Source organism: Nicotiana tomentosiformis, chromosome 1 (assembly GCF_000390325.3).
Source record: "Nicotiana tomentosiformis chromosome 1, ASM39032v3, whole genome shotgun sequence".
Taxonomy (NCBI): Eukaryota; Viridiplantae; Streptophyta; class Magnoliopsida; order Solanales; family Solanaceae; genus Nicotiana; species Nicotiana tomentosiformis.
Window position 1 is genome coordinate 41,041,608 of NC_090812.1, and position 16,260 is coordinate 41,057,867.

Consider the following 16,260-nt stretch of genomic DNA (forward strand, 5'->3'; position numbering starts at 1 on the left):
CCTGATATCAAAAAGTTCACTTCTGGTCAAACTTATCAAAAACCTTCAAATTTCTAACTTTTGTCAAACGACTCCAAAATGACCTACGTACCTCCAAATCCATTTTCAGACGCGCTCCCAATACCAGAATTACTCTACGGAGCTATTCTCAGACTCGGAATCCCAAACTAACATCGATAACATTGAAATGCACTTCAACCCAAATATGATAAATTTCTTCCAAAATGCTAACTTCCACAATAGGGGCCAAAATGCTCCCGGGTTATCCAAAACCCAATACGAACATACGCCTAAGTCCGAAATCATCATACGAACCTACTAGAACCTTCAAATCCCGATTCCGAGATCGTTTACCCAAAAATCCAACCTTAGTCAATTGTTCCAACTTAGAGATTGAATCTTGAAGTTCATCCTTCCTAATCGATTCCGGATAAATTAAAAACCAACACCGACGATTTACGCAAGTCATAACACATCATGCGAAGATGCTCGAGCTCTCAAAACTCCGAGCGAAGTGCAGATTCTCAAAACGACCAGTCAGGTCGTTAAATCCTCAACCACTTAAACACACGTTCGTCCTCGAACGTGCCAGGAGTCATTCTAAAGCTATCACATCACGGTATAATCTTACTATGCATAAACTCGGGTGTGATCCCGCGTCACCTTGCCCCATATAAACCTGCCAACACAACCTAACTATAGATCCTTACATAAACCTTGGTCCTTAAACCTTTGAACCCAATCTCTAACACCCCGAATTCATTATAAGCCCCAAATCTCACATCTACACATAGTATAAGCCTGAACAAGCCGTATTAGGCCATAACCAAAAACTCCAGGATGAAATCGCATGATGCGCCTCATCACTCGAATAATCTCAGTAGGAACTGCTGACCACCATTACTGCCTGAAAACAAATCCAGTGTCGATAGCAAACCTCAAATCGATTAGAGCCTCGTTTAAAACCTTCATACCCCGCCGATGATGAAAGAAAAATGCATAACCTCTTAACCACTCATCTGATCAATAATCTAAGAAACTCACTAGTCCGACCAGGGCCATTTTGCCCGTATCCTCACCAAAACATAATATTATTCTTCCAAACCTTCCTCATCCCATTACAATAGTGCATTCTCAAGACTAGAAACCTTATCCCAGCCATTACAAGCAGCCCTACCGACTAGTATCAATAGTAATCATATGGAACCCCACATAACACGGTCCCGAACACCAACAAGTAATAATTCGGACATGACAGATAACCGTAGGAGAGCTAAATAAGAAGACTACTAAACAAGTTAAGCAGGCGGGGAAATTTTAGCATTTTACTATGAACTATTTTCAACAAGGTTAAAGTAGAACTACACGAGGTAAACATCAGGAGTTACATTTCATCACAGTACCGTTGCGGCGTGCAACCCGATCCCATCATATCAATCCACATAAGGTACCCCTCGAGCCAGAACGATCGGCTCACTAATCATATGTGCGTCAATATCAAGCACCATAGTGCGCACAAAAATACAACCGTGGGAAATTTATCAGGAACAAACAATACTGAGAAGGACAAGCACAGCTTTGGTGCAATAAGAAAACCAACATCGCGAAAGCCATCTCGCCCATAGTACCATAAAGCGTAAACTGAATTACAATATATGTGCGAAGGACCATATAACCCCCACAATCCGTCATAGTATAAGAGGAAACATATAACATAAACCAAGGTGCGGATAACATTCATTCCGCCTGATGATATACACGTGGCAACAGCTGCGCAGGAGCAAGCAAATCCGATCCTATACTGAATACGCATCTTTATTGGGCCTACCAATGAGCCCCCAAATTAACTACGGTCATCCCTGAACGGATGATTAGCCCTCCAAAAGTCCACAGCGACATAACTGTAACACACATCATCATCTAGCTAGTTTTGGCCATATCTCACAGTCCACAACCACGAAACAATTTGTTTCTGAGAACTCCAATCTTCAAATCCATGGAACACACGTATCACCCTACCTGATCCCAACTCCACCGCCCAAATGTCTAACACATCTCTCGTATGCAATCATCCCATGAGAAATACTTCTGAAATTCTTCCATGTCATATAACAAAATCTGAATCTCACCAGCAGACTAACCAAGCGAGCATCGCAATATAAATGATGCATTCGTAAGTCAAAACACAATGCTCCTTCTGAAATGTACATCCTTCTCATGCAATACCAAGTAGTAATAACATCCATTTAGACGTCCGAAACCGTCCGTGTTGTCTAATAATTCATGACTTTCCCTTCAAAACGGAACCATGACCTTGCACATTCAAAACTCAATCTCGTTCAGTCAGAAAACATTCTATTTGATCTCATCTAGGAGGAAATCCCAATACGCAACATGTTTCCTCACACCAATAGGAAGTATTCACCCCGAACCGTGATAGAAATCATCGAGAACCCCTGGAAATCCATTGGCACATACCCAAGCTATCAGAACCGAATCCCTCTAACTCAACCAAGCCACGCAGTTGCCCAAAACCCATGAGCATTGCCATGAAACACCTATGGAGACCTACCACATCATAAGTACCCAAGGAACCGATCACATTATTACCGTGTTGATCCAATTTACGATCAAACCGCCACGATTCCTCTGAGTTCCTTCTAGATTAACCTCAAGTTGATACCTCTCCTTGCGAGAACACCATGATCCTTACCACAAAGCTCGCCATAAGAGGTTCTAGCATAAAAATGGCACCGCCCTAAGGCCCATAAGCCGTTGCATTCCCTCTTAGCACCCCAAAGTACCATAACCAAGGCACCCACTCTTAAGGGACCTTCTATGAATATAAAGTCGTTCCCTCCACCACTTAGTCTTCCTGTTAATGAAATGCATAATCCACAGTGATATGGAAATACCGCGAACCTCGACACCATCCACTGTAAATCTTAAACCCTAGCCACGACCACTATGCCGTCACTTAAGCTTCCTGAGTCTGAACTCATCAATAAGGCATAGGAGTCAAATCCGTTTCACAATTAAACAACACGAAAGCCTTTCAATACACTCAAAACTCGAGACTATACGCCACATCAGGATAGAAACCAACGCCCATTACCCCATTTTACACCTCAAGCAGACTCTTTTCGTCATATTCAATCACCCGAATATAGTCTGCAGCCACATCCTACTTGTCATTTAGTCACCCAACCAATCGCCTGCCACATCTCCACTCATAGGGACACTACCGGATGTATAAGTCCAAAATCACATGCTCACACAATCGAGATCCCCGTGCTCAAACTACAGTCACAACTCGGCCTCAAGTACTCCAGACTGACACATCATCAGCACACAGGAATTCTATCTCGCATCTCATCCAGAGACTCACAAACTGTCGATGCTCCGCCGATACCGAGCGCTCGCATGCGCAAACAAATGCATGGAAGGAATTCAAAAGGTTACACTTTAAGCGGAATCAATGTCGCATGATAAGGAAATAAGGATGGGAAGTTTATCCTAAATAACCTGTAGCCTCTCGAAGATAGGTATGGACGTCATCATACCGATTCACAAGACTCTACTAGACACTTGCTCATGACTCGTAGAACCTATGAACCTAGAGCTCTGATACCACCTATCACGACCCAAAATTCACTAGTCGTGATGGCACCTAACCCAACCCGCTAGGTAAGCCAACTAACGATTTTCCATTTTCAATTAATTTAATAACACAATTTAACAAAGGCGTTATCTACGTCTTATACATCCCCAAGGACTGGTAGTACAAATCATGAGCTTATAAGAATAGAATTTACAAGCTGATATGAACTAAATATATCTTCTGTTTGAAAAGTACATAAACAGAGTTTTTATAAATCTAGGGCTACCATGAACAAGAGGCAACTACAATAGGAACGCAGGTACACCTTCAATCCCGACAACCATAGAGCACAACAGCAACAACAACCAATATCTGCACGCAATGTGCAAAAGTGTAGTATCAGTACAACCTACCCCATGTACTGAGTAAGTATCTTGTCTAACCTCATCGAAGTAGTGACGAGGCTTTGGTTAAAAGATGCTCATTGATAAAACTTGTAATGTAACTAATAATAAAACTATACTACAGTACAACAGAGTAGAGCACACGAAACGATTATACAAAGCAATAACAGAGTAGTAAAAGAAAACACAATTCAACAGGTATCAAAATCTCACCCAATCCTTTCCTGAGAGCTAAAGCCAATAAATCACAGCAGTCACATCAAAACTTTCATAATGTGAGAAATATACCCAAGACATCAAATTCAATGGTACGACAACACCCTTCGGGCATTTATCTCATCCTCACTAATTATGCGCAAAGCAGTACCAACCAAATGACAGAAATGCCGATAACAGAAATGATAGGGTGGGAAATACGCAAATAACTATGGAGGACGAGAGTCTACATGAGAACATCAGTAACAGACTGAACAGAAAGCATATAGGTAATAACAATGATTAGGAAAAAGGAATGTAATTTTGACTAACTAGCAAGGTGAAGTCATGAAGACAAATATGACAATTAAGGAAGCGGACACATGATCTTTATAAGTTAGCAAGTAGGGACATGAACGACTAGTATGGAAGAAGACCTACACTTAAGTGCAACAAAATAGATGGCATGGATGAAATCCTAATAGCAGGAAATAGGCATGATATTAGCAAGTTTAAGCAAATAGAAGGCATGATAGCATGACAACAAGGTGATAAAGGATAAAGACAGAACAATAACGACATATCACATAAGAACCATGAACACGATAATAACAACTCCAGGTAAAGACATGAAGGTATCTGCAAGAAAGAAATATCAAAACATAATGCATGTCTCTCGTCCTCCCTTGCACGAAAACAAGCTTCGTGCCATGAACTCACCATAACATGAAAGCGTAATAATATAAATACAATGGCACGGCCTCACCCTTCGTACTTTTACTCACATAACAAGTCACGACATCACCCTTCGTGCTTTTACTCATAATGATATTGCACGGTATCAACCTTCGTGCTTCTACTCTCAATAATATGGCACGGCATCACCCTTCGTGCTTTTACTCTCAATAATATGGCACGGCATCACCCTTCGTGCTTTAACTCTCAAATAATATGGCACAGCATCACCCTTCGTGCTTTACACTCTCTCTCACACGATAATGCATAAACAAAGGCACAGCATCACCCGTCGTGCTTTACACTCTTCCTTACCAGGCATATGTATATCAATGACAAACAAGGTAGGAAGCATAAATAACGTCAAGGGGAGTATTTAAATGAATATTTCAAATGAATCCCAATCACAACTTTCCAAGCCAACAATAGTTCAATAAACCCACAATAACCTTTTTATTCAAGTATTCCAACAAATTTCACAAATGATCTACAACATAAGTATAGAATCTAGTATCTCAAGAATATCGGTCGTAGCAATGTATTAATGATTATGCATATTGATGACCGAATTAAACACACCAATGTATTCTCAGAATTTCCATCAAATTTGATCAAGTTATAATAAGCTAAGTCTTAGTTTCTAACATTTAATACTATGTTCTTAGTATCTAGGAGCCAAGTAAGGCATGAGGCAAGAAGATCACGTGATTCTACAAGACACAGTTTATAACATATTTTACCCCCCGAGCATGGTTACCCTGGCAGATGCATAGATGCTCGTCATCTCATATATGTATCACCCCCGCATGTAGCAAACAATGTCAAATAGTAGGAAACATTCCCTCAATAAAATTAGGCAAAACACTTACCTCAAAGAAGGAAAACCATTATGGCCTAATACGGCTTGTTCAGGCTTATACTATGTGTAGATGTGAGATTTGGGGCTTATAATGAATTCGGGGTGTTAGAGATTGGGTTCAAAGGTTTAAGGACCAAGGTTTATGTAAGGATCTATAGTTAGGTTGTGTTGGCAGGTTTATATGGGGCAAGGTGACGCGGGATCACACCCGAGTTTATGCATAGTAAGATTATACCGTGATGTGATAGCTTTAGAATGACTCCTGGCACGTTCGAGGACGAACGTGTGTTTAAGTGGTTGAGGATTTAACGACCTGACTGGTCGTTTTGAGAATCTGCACTTCGCTCGGAGTTTTGAGAGCTCGAGCATCTTCGCATGATGTGTTATGACTTGCGTAAATTGTCGGTGTTGGTTTTTAATTTATCCGGAATCGATTTGGAAGGATGAACTTCAAGATTCAAGCTCTAAGTTGGAACAATTGACTAAGGTTGGATTTTTGGGTAAACGATCTCGGAATCGGGATTTGAAGGTTCTAGTAGGTTCGTATGATGATTTCGGACTTGGGCGTATGTTCGGATTGGGTTTTGGATAACCCGGGAGCATTTTGGCGCCTATTGTGGAAGTTAGCATTTTGGAAGAAATTCATCATATTTGGGCTGAAGTGCGGCAAACACTTACCTCAAAGAAGGCAAACTGATACTCAAAATGAACTCCTCGGGTGATATGACCTCCGGGCGGCTCAAATCAAATCAAAATAACTTAAAAGCACAAATAAAACTTGTAAAAGATTATTCCGGATCATAAAGTCTCAATCTTTAACAAAGTCTAAAAATCGACCCAAAAGTCAAACCCCGGGCCCGCACCTCAAAACCAGATAAATTTCACAAAATACGGCCACCCATTCAAGTACGAGTCCAACCATACTAGTTTCACTCAAATCCAACTCCAATTCGATGTTCAAAACTCTAAAATTCATATTATGAACTTTAGGCCAAAAACTCCAATTTCCTCTATAAAATTCATAATCCGATTATCAAAAACGAGGGTAGATTCATTATATAAGATCCAAAATGAGTAGAGAACACTTATCCTAGTCCACAAGATGAAAATTGATCCAAGAATCGCCTCAATTCTGGCTTGGAAATGTTAAAATGAAGTCAAAATGACGATTTTTACAAGAACACTGCCCAGGTCTTTTATGCATCATGAATGCAGAAGAATCGCGTTCGCGAAGAAGAAAACAAAAGCTTCCCAGAATACCCTTCACGAACGCGAGAAATGAGACACGAACACGATGAATAAGGGACAGGACTTATGCGAACGCGTAAGAGACACGCGAACGCGAAGAGGAAAATGATCACCAGTGCTCGGGGCCTGGTTTGCACTTCGCGAACGCGACATATGGAATGAGAACGCGAAGAAGGAGGTGGAAGAACTTCGCGAATGCATGAGGGTAGCTGCGAACGCGAAGAGGAAATATTATACCCTCCAAAATAACACTACGCGAATGCGAGTGCAAGGACGCGAACGTGATGAACGGAAACCAGATGACAGATTCAGCGGTTCAAAATAGGAGGAAAATGTTCCGTAGCCCACCCGGAACACACCCGAGGCCCCCGGGACCCCGTCCAAACATACCAACAAGTCCCATAACATAACACGGACCTCCTTGAGGCCTCAAAACACACAAAACAACATCGGAATGACGAATCACACCTCAATTCGAATTCAATGAACTTGAAACTTCAAACTTCCACCACCGATGCTGAAACCTATGAAATCACGTCTGATTGACCTCAAATGTTGTATACAAGTCACATTTGACATTACGGACCTGCTCCAACTTCCGAAATCGGATTCCGACTCCGATATCAAAAAGTCCACTATCAATCAAACTTCTCAAAAACCTTCAAATTTCTAACTTTTGCCAAACGACTCCAAAATGACCTACGGACCTCCAAATCCATTTTCGGACGCGCTCCCAATACCAGAATCACCATACGAAGCTATTCTCAGAATCAGAATCCCAAACGGACATCGATAACATTGAAATGCACTTCAACCCAAATATGATGAATTTCTTCCAAAATGCTAACTTCCACAATAGGCGCCAAAATGCTCCCGGGTTATCCAAAACCCAATCCGAACATACGCCCAAGTCCTAAATCATCATACGACCCTGCTGGAACCTTCAAATCACGATTCCGAGATCATTTACCCAAAAATCCAACCTTAGTCAATTCTTCCAACTTAGAGCTTGAATCTTGAAGATCATCCTTCCAAATCAATTTCGGATATCTTGAAAACCAACACCGACGATTTATGCAAGTCATAACACATCATGCGGAGATGGTAGAGCTCTCAAAACTCCAAGCGAAGTGCAGATTCTCATAACGACCAGTCGGGTCGTTACAATACAACACCTGTCCAGAATACAAATTAGACAGGAAAATACATAAGTAACTTTGAAGGAGACTCTGCTAGCTGCGGATTGTAGATGGAAATGCAGCTCACCTAAGTCCCCATAATTAGCCACGCCTCTACGCCCTCGAGTCCACTAGGCATATATGTACACGAACAAAATGTGCAGCAAGTGTAGTATGAGTACGTAAATCAATGTGTACCCAGTAAGTATCAAGTCTAACCTCGAAGAAGTAGTGACGAAGGGTCGACTCCGACACTTACTAGGGCCAATAACATGATAATATGAAATTCTAATGAAGCATGATATACAACAATAAGACTCAGAACAAGAAATAACTGAACAGGTCTTCACCATATTTAAGAGCTTAAATAACTTCCTTTCTTTAAAACATATGATCACACATACAATAAATTTATGCCAATTATGAAAGGAACTTCCAGTTCTATTATCACACACGAATACCACCGAGGACGTTCGGCCCGATCCAACCTAAATATAAATTGTGCACTGCTGAGGGTCGAACAACGCGAACCATAGATGCATCCATTACCCCACACGCGGATCATACATGCGACGCGGTCAAATATAAATTTATCAATAAATCATAACCCTTTCTTAATTACCCCGCTCGCGGATAATACATGCGACGCGGTCACATTAAATTTATCAATAAATCATAACTCTTTCTTAATTCTTTTCAAAATAAAGACAATTCGACTTGAAGCTTTTAAATCCTTAAAAATCCTCAACTCAGTTCCATTTGATACAGTTAACAAATATAATCAAATAATGGTTTCCACAAGCATGGTGTAAACTTAAAACTACCCGGACATAAACATGAATAGTAGCTACATACGGACTCTAGTCACTTCGTGCATACGTAGCCCCTAAAAATTACAACACATATTAATTTAATTTACCTATGGGGTTAATTCCCTCTTACAAGGTTAGAATGAAGACTTAACTCGCTCGGAAGCTCCATAGCCGGCTACAACGCTACTCTAATACCTCAAACTGATGCTTGTCGATCCAAAACTATGCAAACAATGTGCAAATCTATAAATATGTGTTCTAATACCCATATATAATCAATTTAAAACAATTTCTAACTCCGCTCGAAAAGCCGGTAAAATTCACTTTCGGGCTCACGTGTCCAGATATCCGAAATTTTTCAAATATAAACGTTACCCATAACACCACGAACTCGATTATATCATTTATTCCAAATTCCACGTCCAATTTCGTGGTAAAAATCCAAAAATACTAATTTCTAAGTTTTTCTTCAAAACCCCAAATTTCTACTAATTTCCATGAATTTTCACGCCTAAATTCGTATATAAACCAAGTATTTAACTTGCAATAGGTAGGAATCACGTACCTTGACATAGATGATGAAGATGGAGCTCCAAAATCACTCCTAGGTCGGCTCCCATGGAGGAAATGAGATGAAATGAACCAAACCCATTTCCGCAAACTTATACACTGCCCAGGCGACCCTTCTTCGCGTTCGCGAGCCCCCCATCGTATTCGTGATGAACAAAATTCTCAAAAGCCATTTTCAAACTTTTCTCAGACAACCTTAGTATAATGGTCATAACGTTTTGTAAAAAATTCCAAATCACAAATGGTTTGACTTTATGGAAACTAGACATCAAGTGCTATAACTTTCATATGTTGATCATCTCCTAATTCATTGTAGATTGCGAGATATAAGCTTCCACAGTCAGCCCTGTGCAGCAGAGATTTCCAAACTCTTCTCAGATAGTATGTAGTATATATAACATAACATTTTACACACAACTCCAAATGACAAATGGTTTACCTTTCTGAAAACTAGACACCAAGAGCTACAACTTTCATATTGGGATCATCTCCAAATTAATTATAGATTGAGAGATATAAGCTTCCGAAATCAGACGACGGACAATAGAAATGCCTTCTTCGCAAACATGAGAGCCTCTTCGTGAACGCGAAGAACAAAGTCCCAGCAGCAAAATCCTTCTTCGCGAACGCGAGAGGCTCCTAGCGAATGCGAAGAACAACACCAGAACCAGCATCCAGCAGCATCAAAACACCCAAACTTGGTCCGGAACCACCCCGAATCACACCCGAGGCCCCCGGGACCCCGTCCAATCGTACCAACCAGTCCCAATACATAACACGAACCTTCTTGAGGCCTCAAATCACATCAAATAATATCAAAACCATGAATCGCGCCCCAATTCAAGCCTAATGAACCTTGAAATTTCAAACTTCTACCATCAATACCGAAACCTAACAAATCACGTCTGATTGACCTCAAATTTTGCACACAAGTCATAATTGACATTACGGACCTACTCCAACTTCCGGAAACGGAATCCGACCCCGATATTAAAAAGTTCACTCCCGGTCAAACTTCTTAAAAACTTTTAAATTTCTAACTTTCGTCAAATGACTCTGAAATTACCTACGGACCTCCAAATTAACATCTGGATGCGTTACTACGACTAGAATCACCATACGAAACTATTCCCAGACTCGGAATCTCAAATGGACATCGATAACATTGAAATACACTTCAACCCAAATTTATGAAATCCTTCCCAAAATGCCAACTTCCACAATAGGCGCCGAAACGCTCCCTAGTCATCTGAAACCCGATCTGGACATACGACCAAGTCTGAAATCATCATAAGAACCTGTTGGAACCTTCAAATCCCGATTCTAAGGTCGTTTACTCAAAAGTCAAAGTTTGGTCAACTCTTCCAACTTAAAGCGTCCAAATTTAGAATTTGCTTTCCAAACCAACTCCGAACTTCCTGAAATTAAATTCCGACCACACGTACAAGTCATAACACCTGAAGTGAAGCTACTCAAAGCCTCGAACCGCCAAATGACGTGCCAGAGCTCAAAACGACCGGTCGGGTCGTTACATTCTCTCCCACTTAAACATACGTTCGTCCTCGAACGTGCTAAGGACTGTTCCGGAGTTGTCCAAAATCACTGTTTAACACCTCGTGCACCTACCCGTGCCACCACAACTCAGTTGAGCACATTAGCTCGAGCCAGACTAAAATCTCTCCCTATAACCTTAGTTAACAAGCTTTAGAAAAACCAAGTTCCCACTTCTGAATTCCTTTACAAGACCTGACTCTAACACATGAACACCGTACCAATCACCACGCACTGTATCAAAACATGATTGTGCACTTGTGATGAAATCACCCCATGCACTACATAAGTCGGTTGCCCATAATAACATCTTTCGAGCCCAATAGCGTTAAATTTTTCACGAATCGGTAGCCCAAAATACACCCCATAACACATACAAGCCCTGCTCCAATACTCAAAATAATGCCACGACGAATGAGATGCGTAGAAACTCATAATCACTTGCCGAATTTAACAAATCATGGAGTCTCTCCTCCTGACAAGGACCATTACCTCATTCTAAATTGAACATTGATATTTGTTCTTTAATATACCTTATATAAATCTGAATGCACTGATTTCAGGTCCAATAGTCTTGTTTCACCCAATATAAGCTACACAGGCAATCAGCCGCCTCAAACACTGACCAAGATCTCGTATGATGCCAACAATGCGCCAACAAGATACAAACTAGAATGCGATACATTAGGAAAAATGAACTTTGGAAAGAACTACTCAACCCGCGTAACTAATTTAACAACTGAAAAGATGTCATGAATCTTTCTCAGCAAATGCGGGACAAAACACACAAGAATAGATATAGGGAATTGTGCTCAACATTACGCTATTGCGGCGTGCAAACCAATCCACCTATGATACCCGTGGTGGCGTGCCACCCGATCCACACTTAATAATCTAAGGAAAACACACCTCGAACCGTAACATTTATACTCACGAAATGCCCGAATATCAACCATAAGCACGCCAAGTGCATAATACAAATCCTGGGGAGACGAATAGCGCCATACGCTGCGGAACTCAAGCACAATTATGGTGCAATAAATGTCCTGTATCTTGAGAGCCTTTCTGCTCTCACAACACCACAATTTACACGGGATCTCAATACGAGTGCGAATAATCAAACCGCCTCATAACCCACATGGCACAATAGAGACTACATGGAAAGGCCGATAACAGAAATATCATCCAAGGCCCGAAGACCACTCCGAAAATAACGATATGCTGAAATGAACACATTCGGCCCGATATAGAGCCCATATTCACATTTAGATCCATCCACGGACCTCAAGCCGATTTTTATCGTACCGTACTGGGCTAATAACTCTTCAAGGACCCACGATGAGCTATTCACGACACATAAGAACAACCGCCAATCTGGAATAAACTTCCACAGTCCACAACCAAATGAACCGAGTGCCCTTCAGGCATAAATTCTCACATTAGCGATAGTACAACAATCTCTATACTTGGTTTTCCATCCTTAATCAATTAAGTGACTACCTGTCACACTTATACCATCTTCCCGTGGGATATGCTCCCACGACCTTCCACGCCAGGTAACAAGTCTGCACATCTATACCACCTGCCATACTAATGTTGTAAAGCGAATCAAGAACCCGCAAATCAATACACAAAGCCTCTTACACATGACACCAATCTTACGTGACGCTGAAGATAATACCAGCTTGCTTTAAACCTCCGAATCTTTTCCTGCTTCTCCGAGCTTGTGACATTTTTGTCAACACCGAACCGCAACATTGATCCTCAACTTCCAATTCCCATGCTACCCACTGCACTTAATCATGCCACTATACAGGAGCACAAGAATATTTTTTTATCATAACTCCTGAACCACTAATAGAATAAACACTCCATTATATAGGAGCCTTTCACTTAACTCATTTCAGGAGAACCATCGCAATACGCGACCGAATCCTCATATTCGCAGAAAATACAACCCCAAGTAGTGGTCTAAACCACCATGTCCCTTTCGGGATCCATCTACACATAACATGCCATATTAACCGAATACCTCCAAATAAATCAAATTACGGCGGTTGTCAAGCCTAGCACGTACTGCCACGACCACCGGCATAACTTAACACGCTGAAGAAACTAACCATCGCCACCATCATGCCAATTCAACCATTGCTAACTGATCCGACTTCTTCTAATTTACACTAGGCTTTGCCTTAGAAATAACATTAGCTCCATTCAAATTATATCGAACTCAATTCTCGCTCGCCCTGTGTGACTCCATTTCACGAGCCCACATTGTCTCAAAACCCACGAACCATCTCATACTCTCCTTGTGCGCATATCCGCATCTTCAACTGGTACACCCATTCTGATAATTCCTCTACATAAGCTCGATACTTGACCATACTACAGACTCGAATCTTTAGGCATCGCACTTTAACTTTTGAATCCTCTAGGACCATTATTGAGAGTCACTCACTCTGACTTGTTCCCAAACATGATCAAACTCCAAGGCCCTGCTAGCACATGGACACTTTCTCAAAGAAATATCTGGCTGACTCACTTTCCCTGTACATTACATCTACACGAAGCATAAACTCTAAGCCTTCCCAAAGCCTGAACATGAATCGATAAGGCCAAATATAGCACACATTTATCAATTTATCTGCTCGAATTACCCCCGATGTTCCCTTTTTATTAGGTACAAATAATCCACCAATGCGTCGATAACCAAAAGCTGCACAAGCCAACAATACGCGATCCAATCGTAGACGGTGAGGCTCCCCCACTTAGCTTTAAGATACCACTACATAATATAGAGCCCACAACGATTCCTCTTTTTCATTTACCATGACCATGCACCGTTAACCGCCAAATTTCTTGAAGTCTTTCGTTAAATCCCTTCATGAACATTCTGAATCATCAGCCACGATCTCATATCCGACCTCTTTCCATGACATTGTATAGGTCTGTTCCTTCCTCATTAACATCAACTGAGAGTTCAACAATATCATCCAAACTATAGTCATATCGCAGCTGAAACAATAGTCAAATCTTCACACCCTTCTTCATTCCAAGCAAACTCCTTTCTGTCATATTCACTCTTTCTCAGTGTAGTAGACCTAGTCACTGTCCATCATGAATCCCAAATCACTCTAAAATTTCCTCTAAGGCATGTAACTATCCTACAGCAGAACCCATATGATACTCTGCCACTCTCCCACTTTGGTCGATCCCTCTCCTTTAAGCAAATACTCGACTTCTGCTCCTCACACTTGGCCTTCTAGGAACCTAGCCACCACAAGACACCTCCCACATGTCCTTCCTCATCCTTCACTGCCCAGTTGTTGCCTTAACTCAAAGTCTGTGTCTGTAGTACTTGAACCGATAGATCGCTACCAACTTTAAACCTCTCCGAAGATCATCCTTCTCGAGCCATCAACACTAGGAACACCAATTCGATCCTGAACCACTGCACACTGCTATTTTCGTTGCACACTGCTATCTGACAACCGTCCCTCAAGCACCATTTTACAACACCCTGCTCCGAAGGCAAAATCAAAGAAGATCATAACACCGGTGAACCGTATTTCATTCAAATAAGGACGATGATGCTGCATTACCATGACTATTCCACCACGCTCGAAAATACCAAGTCTCGTTACTCCATCAACCCAAACCTGAACATTCATAGTCCAATTGCCTTTCCTTTGCTGAAATTAAATACTGAACCTCTAAATCACGCATCGAGAAAAACCTCCTTTCAATTCATTCACTGCTTCGACGCATAGGCAAGCACCCTACCTTTACATAAATACTGTATGATAACAACTCATCAACATCATAGCAATTGGTGCATAGCCTCAAAACCATCAGAAATACAGCTACTGAGCTGAGATGACAGAACATCCTTCCACAAGGTGACGACATTAGCCCAATCGAATACGCAGGGAAAAACATCCTGCACCACCTCTACAGTACCATAAAAATTCCCCGATTCCTATCTGATAACAAGCGTTTCACGTCGCACAAGATTGAATAGGAAAGAAACAAAGGCATAAGACTCAAAGCAATCGAATCGCACGATGAGGAATCAAGAAGGAAAGTGCTCCTAATAGCCTTGTAGCCTCTCGAAGATAAGTACAAACGTCTCTGTACCGATCCTCAAGACTCTACTAGACTTGCTCGTGACTTGTGAGACCTCAGTGAACCTAGTGTTCTGATACTATGTTGTCACGACCCAAAATCCATTAAGGTCATGATGGCGCCGGACACCATTATCACGTAAGCCAACAATAAATACTAAATTTGGTTCTCATTTTAATATTTTAGAAATTATATTTCCTTCAATTTAATCCTAAAAGATGGAATTTACAGAATAAACAATAATAGTTTTAACAATTTCAATACAGGACAACATATAATCACCCCAAAACCCAATGTCACAAGTGCATGAGCATCAACTAGGAAGGTAAAATAAAATACAACACTTGTCCAGAATACAAATTAGACAAGAAAATACATAAGTAAGTTTGAAGGAGACTCTGTTGCCTGTGGATCGCAGATGGAAATGCAGCTTACCTAAGTCCCCACAATTAGCCACGCCTCTACGCCCTCGAGGCCACTAGGCATATATGTACCTGCACAAAATGTGCAGCAAGTGTAGTATTAGTTCGTAAATCAATGTGTACCTAGTAAGTATCCATTCTAACCTCGAAGAAGTAGTAATGAGGGGTCGACTCCAACACTTACTAGGGCCAATAACATGATAATATGAAATTCTAATTAAGCATGATATACAAGAATAAGACTCAGAACAAGAAATAACTGAACAAGTATTCACCATATTTAAGAGCTTAAATCACTTCCTTTCTTTAAAACATATGATCACACATACAATAAATTTATGCCAATTATGAAAGGAACTTCCAGTTCTATTATCACACACGAATACCACCGAGGACGTTCGGCCCGATCCAACATAAATGTAAATTGTGCACTGCCGAGGGTCGAACGACGCGAATCATAGATGCATCTATTACCTCGCACGCGGATCATACATGCGACGCGGTCAAATATAAATTTATCAATAAATCATAACCCTTTCTTAATTACCTCGCTCGCGGAT